The following is an 11,716-nucleotide window of genomic DNA, read 5'->3' on the forward strand; positions in this document are numbered from 1 at the left end:
GATCCACCTGCCTCAGCCTCCCAAAGTGCTGAGATTACAGGCGTGAACCACCGCTCCTGGCTGTCCTCTCTGTTAATTCTAACATCGTGTTAGGTCTGGTTCAATTTTGATTAACTGATTATATCCCCTCTTTATGGGTCATCGTTTCCTGGCTCTTTGCATACTTGGTATTCTTTAATTGGATACTGGACATTGTGAAATTTACCTTCGTGCATACTAGCTTCTTGCATGCCACCAGGAAGTTATATTTTATAATTCCTGTAAATTGTCTTGAATTTTTTCTGGGGTGCACTTAAGTGACCTGTAAACAGTTGGATCCTTTTGGATCTTGCTTTTATGAACTTTTACGTGGTTCAGCAGTAGTGCTCAGTCCAAGGCTGATTATATCCCATTACGAAAGCATTATGAATTATGAATAATTCCAGTCTGGCTGGTGTGAACAGATACTGTTTTCTGCACCGTGTGAGTACCAGACACAATTCCAGGATTTTCTTGGATGTTTCTTTCCCTGGCACTAGTCAGCTACTCTTTTCACAATCATGCACTAACTAGTGCTCTGCAGAATACTCTGGTGGCAGAACCTGTACATATGCCCCGATTCTCTCTCTGCTCAGCTCTCTTCTCACTGTATCTTTGTCCTATGAACTCTGTCTTGCTCTCCCCAGACACTTAGCTTCACTTCCTCAATTCAGGGAGTCTGCCACCGATCCTTTTCTTTGTGCCTAGCCTGGAAACAATTCTGCACCAGGCTGGCATTCCCTTCCATCCCACATGGAATTGGAGGTTCAGTGTAACTGAAAACAGCTGGGCCATTACATTCAGTTTGAACCAGTTGATTTGCATGTCTGTAAAGGAGTCTGGAAAATGAACCCTAGGGCTAATGTGAATGGTGGACAAAATCAGATCTAGAAGCACTGAATGTATCATAAGCTAAGCAGAATTTTTTAAACTAACAGCATTAGTGATTCAGGTGGAATTTCTTCCTCTTCCCTAGGTTCAGTTTCTGGCCAAGCATGTAGTTTGTTTTGTTTTGTTTTCTCACTGTCAACATAACCTCATTTGTTGCATCTGCTGGAGTCTTTATTACTCACTTGGTGAGTCTTGTCTACATAGAGATTCAGCAGCCAGGAGCAGGGCCACTGTGAGCTGAGGAAATGTGGGAAAGAAAAATTCCATTGGCTTTTTTTTTTTTTTTTTGAGATGGAATCTCGGTCTGTCCCCCAGGCTGGAGTGCAGTGGCACCATCTGGGCTCACTGCAAACTCTGCTTCCCAGGTTCACACCATTCTCCTTCTTCAGCCTCCCCAGCAGCTGGGACTACAGGCGCCCACCACCTCGACCTGCTAATTGTTTTGTATTTTTCAGTAGAGACAGGGTTTCACTGTGTTAGCCAGGATGGTCTCGATCTCCTGACCTTGTGATCTGCCCATCTCGGCCTCCCAAAGTGCTGGGATTACAGGCTTGAGCCACTGCGCCCGGCCGGCTTTTTTTTTTTTTTTTTTTTTTTTTTTAGAGGGGTCTCACTCTGTCCCTCAGGCTGAAGTGCAGTGGTGTGATCTCGGCTCACTGCAACGTCAGCTCACTGCAATCCCCACCTCCCAGGTTCAAGTGATTCTCCTGCCTCAGCCTTCCCAGTAGCTGAGATTACAGGCACCCGCCACCATGCCCAGCTAATTGTTGTATTTTTAGTAGACACAGGGTTTCACCACGTTGGCCAGGCTGGTCTTGAACTCCTGACCTCAGGCGATCCACCCACCTCCGCCTCCCAAAGTTCTGGGATTACAGGCATGAGCCACCGTACCCAGCCCCAGTGGCATTTTTGGAATAAAAGATGGTAATACATTGTCTCCTCATCAACGTGTCTGCCTTGCGTGCAGGGTTGCGATACTGGAGGAATTAGTGCTTGGCCTGAAGTGAAGCAGCAACCCCTCCAGCCCACTCCACTCACCTTCCAGAGTGGGAGGTAAGTTCCAGTGTGTTTCTATGGGTTTATAACCTTTAGAACTAGTAACCTTTTCACATTAGTCTGTATTCCTGGTGGATCCATGAAGTCTTGGCAAAAAAAATCATAAAGTCACGGTTGATCCATGACATTTGTGCTGGGCCTTAGGCAGAAACTGAACCTCCAGGAAGACGTGTATATCTGAAGTGAGCTGCTAGAAAGCTGAAAGGAGAGCCCTTGGACCTTTGACCTGGGTAAAGGGAAAGTCCCTGAGGATTCAGATGCCTTGGTCTGCAGCTACAGCAGTGCTGGCCACTCAGTGGTTCCAAGCAGCATTCTGGCACCCAAGTGCCTAAGCGCTCCCTCCAGAGAATAGAAGGCAAAGCAAGCCCTGGATGCAGTGACCCCAAACCTGTCAAGGAGAATAGAAGGCAAGAGCAGGAGAAAAGGGTGAGAAAGTGGGTGAGAGCCTTCCAGGACCTGTACACCACAGGAATTGTGTCTATTACAACTGTTGGTTCCTGAAGCCTCTGGAGGGTGGTTTGGGCAATTACAGTTTTCTGAGAAAGATTATTTGGGGGTAGGGAACAGTATGCATTGTTAATATAAAAATATTTGAGACAGAGTCTGGCTGTGTCACCCAGGCCGGAGTGCAGTGGTGTGATCTCAGCTCACCACAACTTCTCTCTCCTGGGTTCAAGTGATTCTCCTGCCTCAGCCTCTGGAGTAGCTGCGATTACAGGCACACACCACCATGCCTGGCTAATTTTTGTATTTTTAGTAAAGACAGTGTTTCATCATGTTGACCAGGCTGGTCTCAAATTCTTGACCTCAAATGATCTGCCCACCTCCATCTCCCAAAATGCTGAGATTACAGGCATGAGCTGCAGAGCCCGGCCAAAAAATATTACTTTTCTGGGGCACAGTGGCTCACACTTGTAATCCCAGTTATTTGTGAGGCTGAAGTGGGTGGATCACCTGAGGTATGGAGTTCGAGACCAGCCTGAATAACATGGTGAAACTCCCATCTCTCCTAAAAATACAAAAAATTAGCCGAGCATGTTGGTGCACACCTGTAATCACTGCACTCCAGCCTGGGCAACAGCGAGATACCATCTCAAAGAAAAAAAAATTCAATCTATCTATCTATCTATCTATCTATCTATCTATCCATCCATCCATCCATCCATCCATCTATCCTTAATTGGTGTGAATATGGAATATTGACTCCATATCCTTGGCTTGAGATCCAGATGCAGCTTCTGATTGGTTTTCTCAGGCAAATTAACCTGTTCCACATCTGTGCTCTGAGATGGAGGGCAGCCAAGCAGGACCCCCAGGAAATAACTCCTGAGCTTTCAGAGCTGTAATCACATTGTCAGCCCATGGAGAAATTCCGGCATTGGAAGAGAATGAAGAGAACTTTGTGAGATTTCCTGATCTAAAACTTCCCATTGTTGTGTTGCCCTCAACCTCCCTTGCTGAAATGACTGCTGGGTGACAAATGTGCCCTTCCCTCCTCACCACTCTGACTAGCAGGACAAGGAATGAGGTTCGCTGTGAGCAGGTTTGTTGATTAGCAATAGCATTCCTTTCATGTTTCTTTAGAATCACCTACGTATTTCCAACATTCAGGAAAGCAAGGATGTTGCCGCCCGATTTCAAACTGGGGCCCTTTCACATGTGAGGCGAACATGTGATCACTCCACTACACAAACCCCTCCCAGCTCCTGGCACAAGACACATTCCTGAAAATGTTAGCATCTGCTGTTTTTAACAACTAGACCTTCCAATATAAGAAATTCGACTGCTTTTCAAAATTTGAGTGAAAAAGATGCCAGGAATCACAATCCCTCAGGCAGACAGGCTGAACCCTCATTTATGGTTCCACGCCTAACCCAAAGCCAAGACCCTAGGGACCCCCAGTCTGGCTTCGGGATCCTGCATCTTATACAGGCTTTCCAGGAACTGAGTGCCCGTGTGTGAGATTCTCATGGCTGACTCTCTCTGGCTCCCAGAAGCTTCAGGAGCTGGTGGGTTTTGAGCGTCGGAGCCCTGAGTGCCCCGTGCTGCACAGGAGTGTTACTTTCATAACACTTTGCTACCTGAACTTACATCTTCTCTGCAGGAGGTGGGAATTTGAAAGGAAAAGTAACTGGGGTTTTGCTAGACTTAGAAAACCTGGCCGGGCGCGGTGGCTCAAGCCTGTAATCCCAGCACTTTGGGAGGCCGAGACGGGTGGATCACGAGGTCAGGAGATCGAGACCATCCTGGCTAACACGGTGAAACCCCCGTCTCTACTAAAAATACAAAAACTAGCCGGGCGAGGTGGCGGGCGCCTGTAGTCCCAGCTACTCGGGAGGCTGAGGCAGGAGAATGGCGTAAACCCGGGAGGCGGAGCTTGCAGTGAGCTGAGATCTGGCCACTGCACTCCAGTCCGGGCGACAGAGCGAGACTCCGCCTCAAAAAAAAAAAAAAAAAAAAACCTTCTGGGTGTAGTAGAGATCCTTGTTAGACGTGGGGACAATGGCAAGCATCCCAAAGGATTCCCCACTAGGGTGTCTTTAAAGCAATTGGAGCAAATTCAAATTAGATGGCTCAAAGAAAAGAAAACACATTTTCTTGGGAAAACAAGAAATTTGGCCTGAAACTGGTTCTTTACATTGTAGTACCATTTTACAATTGGACTTATTCAGTAAAAAGGAAGGAAAGTGGGGAGAATTTCCTTATGTACAGGCTTTTATGGACCCCTACCAGGATTCTGACCTAAGAGTCAACTGCAGGATGTGTCTGGCTCATGTTACTTCCAACTGTAGGATGTGTCTGGCTCATGTCACGCACTAAGAAACTGCGTGGGATATCCCCGATGCTCCCTTCCTAGCGGCACCCCCTGGAAGACCCATGCCCTCCCCAGGGTCTTCTCAGTCCCCCAGTTCTGAGAGGGGTCCTGCCAGTTCTCCAGTGCTGGATTCCACCCCTCCACCCCAGTGTCATCAGGAACCCCTCCCTTTTATTCAGCTAGCTCCAGCCTATACCCCCCACTGCTCAAGGGAAGTAAGCCCAACCAGTACCACCAGGAGTGGAACTCTCTATCAGCCCCTGAAATCGAATCTGTGTCCATTGTGGGAGGTAACTAGCAGAGATAGGGGAACAATCACAGTATATGTGCCATTTCCTATGTCCAAATTGGCTTTATTCAAGGAGAAATTTGGCTGGTTTTTGAAAGCTCCAAGGAAGTTTATAGAGGAGTTTGTTAGGTTGATCGTGTCCTTTAACTTGACACAACTTTCACATATTATTATCCACTTGCTGTACTATAGAGGAGAAGCAAAGGATTCTGGGTACTAGCCTGTGACTGTACAGAGAGAGTAGCTGCTCATATCCAAGGCCATGCCATTTATGTAGGAGGAGATGCACTTCCACATAGAGACCCTCAGTGGGATTATCAGAAGGGTTCCTAAGAACTTGAATGTAGAAATCACATGCTAACTTGTTTAATAGAAAGTATGAAAAGGTGTGTGATTAAGCTAGTTAATTATGACAAGGATAGAGAAGTAACTCAGTGGAAGGATGAAACTCCATTCTGTTTTAGGGCTGCTTGGTTGAGGCACTCAGGAAATATACTAATGTAGACCTAGACACCCCGGAAGGGCAGGCTCTTCTGGGCATGCATTTTATTACTCAATCTACCCTTGACATAAGGAGGAAGTTACAAAAGGCAGGAATAGGACCCCAAACTCCAGGAGCCAACTCTTAAACGTGGCCTTTGGAGTTTACAACAATAGGGACAGGGCAGAGGAAGAGGAGAAAAGTCAAAGAAATAGCCAAACATTGCTATTGTTAGCAGCTGCTTTCAGCCTCCTACTGCTTCTGAGCTACCCATCCTGGGAAAGTGGTGCAAGAGTGGCCTTGGGATGCCCAGACAAAAGCCAGCTCGTCAGCCCCTGGGCTGGAATCACTGTGCCTTCTGTCAGCAAGAGGGCCACTGCAGGAAAGACTGCCTCAGGCTCCAAAGGGAGTCTGAGCTCCCTGGACCACTGTTGGCGAAGAGAACAGAGGACTGACAGGGCCCAACGTCCCCCAAAGCTTCCACCAGACACCTTACCATCTCTGCAAAGGAGCCTCAGGTAACTCTTGACATGGTGGGTAAAAATATTGAGTTATTGGATATGGGAACCACCTTCTCAGTTCTGATCTAGTCCTTGTGGCCACTGTCTTCCCGCTCCTGTACTGTAACGAGGATAGATGACCAGCTGAAAGCTAGGAGATTCACCCATTCCTTTAGTTGCGCTGTGGGAAACCATATGTTTTCCCACAGATTTTTGCTTCTTCTTGAGTGCCTTCTTCCTTTACTGGGAAGAGACTTACTTTCCCAGTAACAGGCTGCAGTTCAATTTGTAGCACCTCAAGGGAAGGCCACAGGGCTTCCACAGACATGGAATGAGATGGGAAATGAAGAATGCCGATCACTAAAGGGGTAGTCAGGGGCCTCTCATCAAGATCCCTGCCTTTCACCATTCTTTTACCAACTTCATCTTCTCATTGGAGAACATGAGGCAACTGTAAGAGCTCTTAAGGTTTCAAATAAAGCAGGGCCAAGTGCTAAGCAAACTCCACAGGGATGCCTCCCACATGAAGATATGGGAAGTATAAGGCAGGTTGACAGGAGGCGGGAAAACACTGAAGGTCTCTGAGTAGGGCTTTTCTAGCATTAGGAAAGGTGTGAGCACCTCCTTGAGCTGACTTATAGGTACTAGGGAGTATCTTCCTCTCTATAAAATATCTCTCCTGTATGTCTTTTGTTGTTGTTTGACAGAGTGTCATTCTGTCACCCAGGCTGGAGTGCAGAGGCACCATCTTGGCTCACTGCAACCTCCGTCTCCCAGGTTCAAAGGATTCTCATGCCTCAGCCTCCTGAGTAGCTGAGACTACATGCATGCACCACCATGCTAGGGTAATTTTTGCATTTTTAGTAGAGACGGGGTTTCCCCATGTTGGCCAGGCTGGTCTTGAACTCCTGACCTCAAGTGATCCAACTACCTAGGCCCCAAAGTGCTGGGATTACAGGTGTGAGCCATTGTGCCTGGCCCTGAACATCCTTTACAGATGGGGAAGACCTTCTTCTGCACCTTGTGGTGAAATTCGAAAGAGAAATAAGGATGCATTTGTCAGAGGATGGTATGAGTAATAAAAGCCACATACTTATACCCACCACTGACTAAATGACAAGCCTAATATGGTTTATATTACTACGAAAGCTCAGTGAGTGAATTAATATAGTCTCCTCCTATTGCCTAGAAGAGTGTGTAAGGCATATAGTCCCCTAATAATCCAAACTTTTGCCCCCAAAGTCAAACATTCAAGTGAGAGAGAGGAGATATAGGTCAAGGTTTTAATCTACACACACACCAGTGAGGCTACCAACCCAAAGGCTCTTATATACCTGGAGAAGCTCCAATGGCCAGCATGGAGTTCTTCTGGGAAAAGAGCATGCTGGTGGCATTGCTGTTAGATTCAGCCTTTTCTCCAGCAGATAGCCTTGCTGTTTGTGTAGATTGAATTACAACATTGAGACTAAACTAACAAAGATCTTAAAAATACTTTAGTGCTGCACAAAGATTGAGAACCCTGGCTATTTGCAAAAGGTTGCCAAGATCAGAGTCTTGTCTCTATAGAAATCCCCTGATATTCTCGTAGTCAGATGGAACCTTATGGGAAAGCAAGCACCTGAGGGGAGATGGAGACCGGAGCTTCAAACCCAGGAACCATTACAATTGCACCTTCAAACATACGGACAAGCCTGCCAACATTCTTGGGATGGCTAGAACAGCTTGGAAAAACTGTTCTGGAACTATAATTATCAAGAATATTTCAGGAAGGCTGGGTGCGGTGGCTCACGTCTTTAATACCAGCACTTTGGAAGGCAGGGGTGGGTGAACTGCTTGAGCTCAGGAGTTTGAGGCCAGGCTGGGCAACAAGGCAAGACCCTGTCTCTAAGAAAAAGGCAAAAAAAAAAAAATAGCTGGGAGTAATGGCATTCATCTGTGGTCTCAGCTACTCAGGAGGCTGAGGTGGGAGAGTCATTTGAGCCCCAGGTTGTAGGTTGTGGTAAGCTGAGATCATGTCACTGCACTCCAGCCTGGGTGACAGCACAAGAGACCCTGTCTCAAAATATATATATATTTCAGGAAAGATAAGATGTCCCACTTTAAAGAAGGAGAGCTGTTCAACGGATTTGCACATGTGCTGCAGTAGTAGCCGAGAGTCTGCCATAATCTCTTCACTCTCTCCATTCTGGCCTGCTTTGAGTATACCAGCGTGCAGATGCCAGTGGGGGCCAGAGTGACTGAGGTGAGGACAGGAACAGAGCAAATTACCTAACCCACCAGGGACCTGTACTTGAGACTTGATCCCAGAGCTGTGTTCAGCCTAATCACTTTTTTAAAGTGAATCTTTAGGGCCTGCCTGCAGAGAATGACGTCTATCAGTTTAGACAGAGGTGCTGAGCATGTAGAATGTAGGAGCTACTAAGAGATTGATGGAGCTTTATTTTTCTTATAAAAGGAGCACTCACTGCCTCTATCCAGAGCAGAGGGATCTTCCTGTACATGAAAGAGGAAGGCATTGCTACTGGGAAGCTGGTGGGAGTTATGGTGGCTGGAATGAGTCAAACACTGTTGTTCATATAGTGAGTCCTCCAGGACTTCATCCATTTCTTCCTCCTGGACCTCCCTCCTGAGCCTGGTGGAGTAGGCACGACAAGGGATTAAACCAAGGCAGCCTGGAACCACAGCTTCATAGCTAGTTCTGATCTGAAGCTCACGGAAGAGGCACCAAAAACCAAAGGAACCATCATATCCAAGAGGAAGTATACAATCCACTTTTGACTGGGAGTAGAGTGTGCCTAGAGTTAGTATAGAAGTGAGAACAGCAAGTGATCAGTGCATTGACCTCATAACACACAGATAAGGCAGCAGACTCAACAACTACTCTAAGATACATTCAGGGCACACAGGACACAGAGACCCATATGGTTGGCTTCAAAATGCTGTGTTCACATTTTATTTAATATTATGTGGAGTGGTCCATTGAATACTGGCTCTTGAGACAACACAACCTCCCAGGGCTTTAGCAGATTTTAGAACCCTAGATCTAAATACCTGGTATGGTTTCAATGTATTTTTCTTTTCTTTTTTTTTTTTTTTTTTTTGAGACAGAGTCTGGCTCTGTAGCCCAGGCTGGAGTGCAGTGGCGCGATCTCAACCTCGGCTCACTGCAAGCTCTACCTCCCAGGTTCACGCCATTCTCCTGCCTCAGCCTCCTGAGTAGCTGGGACTACAGGTGCCCACCACCGCGCCTGGCTAATTTGTTTTGTATTTTTAGTAGAGACGGGGTTTCACCGTGGTCTCGATCTCCTGACCTCATGATCCACCCGCCTCGGCCTCCCAAAGTGCTGGGATTACAAGCGTGAGCCACCGCGCCCGGCCAATGTATTTTTCAAGGTAATTTCCTGGCTATAAAATATCTGCCAGCATAATTCAGGACAACTGTGCAGAAACCAGATACGCATCTCACTTTGGTTTTTAAACATACAAGTTTTAAAGATACAGAAACCAGGGATCCCTGGTTAGTTTACGTTTGGTAAGACTGTCTACTTAACTAAGTGTGAGAAATTGCTAGGACATAGGAACCAATACAAGAACTGCAAAGAGAACAGAGAACCATTTTTAAAAGTACACATTGTATAATCAGTCAACAAAAAAGTAACAATCAGCAGTTTCTGATTTTTCTAGATCTGGGACTCTTTTTTTTTTTTTTTTAGACGGAGTCTGGCTCTGTCGCCCAGGCTGGAGTGCAGTGGCCGGATCTCAGCTCACTGCAAGTTCCACCTCCCGGGTTCACGCCATTCTCCTGCCTCAGCCTCCCGAGTAGCTGGGACTACAGGTGCCCGCCACCTCGCCCAGCTAGTTTTTTGTATTTTTTAGTAGAGACGGGGTTTCACCGGGTTAGCCAGGATGGTCTCAATCTCCTGACCTCGTGATCCGCCCGTCTCGGCCTCCCAAAGTGCTGGGATTACAGGCTTGAGCCACCGCGCCCGGCCAGATCTGGGACTTTTAACCTCTTGAGCCCTTGACCCTGGAATCTTCTCTAGAATTGGTCAGTCCACCATCAACCCCTTCAACATGCAGAGGTACCTGGGAGCCAGTAGCTTTTGCCTGTCTTCATTTTTCTTACTGTTTTGATTTTCTGCAAACTAAAATTAGAAAGAGCTAGTCAGAAATTAAGCAGGTCCCATTTCACACATTGCACACATGGGGCCTATATGATCAGGGACATAACATTTTACATGTGTGTTCAGAATGCTCTGCGAGAATTACTGCAGGAGGCCTCAGGTTGTGTCTTTAGAGAAGTGGCCTGGCAGGCTTGCCTGAGTCCACTGGACAGGGTGTCCCTGATGTGGTGAATCATCACCATGACATCAGCTGCCTGAAGCAGAGCAAAAAGTTGAAAATGTCTTTTGCTCCCCAGCTCAAGGAATACTTGCCTGCTGCCCTTTGGACTTCTCCAGCTGTAACCTTCCTTCCTGCCACAGGCTGGTTGCCAGACCATGACTGTGCGTCCCATTGCTGTTCATACACAGAACCTGCTCCAGTCTCGGAGACGACAAATAGCCCTGTCCTACCTTTGCTCCAAAACCAGAGGACGGCCCAGGTGCCTTCAAGTCTTTCCCTGTTGTGCTTCCTCAGATGTTCTTGGAGGTAATACTTTTTTTTTTTTCCTCAGTTTGTTAGTGAGAATTCGGGGTGATTCTATGAAAAATATTCCAGTATAAATCAAGTTTTCCAACACCAGCTTCTACTATATCCAGTGCCTAAACTAACCCCAAAAGATTTGGACAATTTGTTGGGACCTGAAAATAAATAAATAAATAAATAAATAAATAACCCTGAAAGAGAAACACACTCATGAACATTAAGATACTCCTTCAACTGATGTGTACAGCAGCCATGGAATTATGATTTGACCCACTTCACAAATGAGGAAAAGAAATTCGAGAAGGTTCAATCACTTGCACAATGTGAGTAAATATAGTGCTGAGACTAGAGCCTAGGTGATTCTGATTCTTAGTCCAGGGGTCTTCCCATTCTAACTAGCTGCCTTCTGTCATACTCTTCTTTCTGACCACAAAGATTGAATGGAGCCTTCTGCTTCTGGCCAAGTTGGTGTAATAGGGACCAGATTTGTCCTCTACCTTAAACAACTAAGAAACTGGAAAAAGAATTTTAAACTATAGCTTCAGCATTGGATATAGTGCAGTACAGTACAGTGATCCCTGAGAGAGAGAAAATAAAAGAGGTGAGCCCTGTGACTGCTCCAGTTTCCTGCCTGAGATTGTCAACTGCAGAGCAGGGAGGGAGGACCCAGGCAGAGCCTGGTAGTAAGTTTGAAGAAGTCAGAGTGGCTAGACATCACAGGACAGACTAGAGAGTAGATTGCTGCACAGACAGAATGCCTTGGATATCTGTCTTCAAGCTTCAGCGAAGTACTGATTAGTACGTGTATTTGAGGCAATTATGCAAAGCAGGGAAGAAAACTTCCCAAAAGGAATAATCTCTGTAGCTCATGCAGAGCTTATAACACTTGATGTTTCCATCAGCTAGAGTGAAAATCCCTTTTAATAAAGCAAGCATTGGTTAGAACAGGGGTCCCCAACCCCCAGCACTGGTCCATGGCCTGTTAGGAATAGGGCCGAACAGCAGGAGGTGAGCAGCTG

Source organism: Trachypithecus francoisi, unplaced genomic scaffold (genome assembly GCF_009764315.1).
Source record: "Trachypithecus francoisi isolate TF-2019V2 unplaced genomic scaffold, Tfra_2.0 Lachesis_group12, whole genome shotgun sequence".
In the NCBI taxonomy this organism is placed as follows: domain Eukaryota; kingdom Metazoa; phylum Chordata; class Mammalia; order Primates; family Cercopithecidae; genus Trachypithecus; species Trachypithecus francoisi.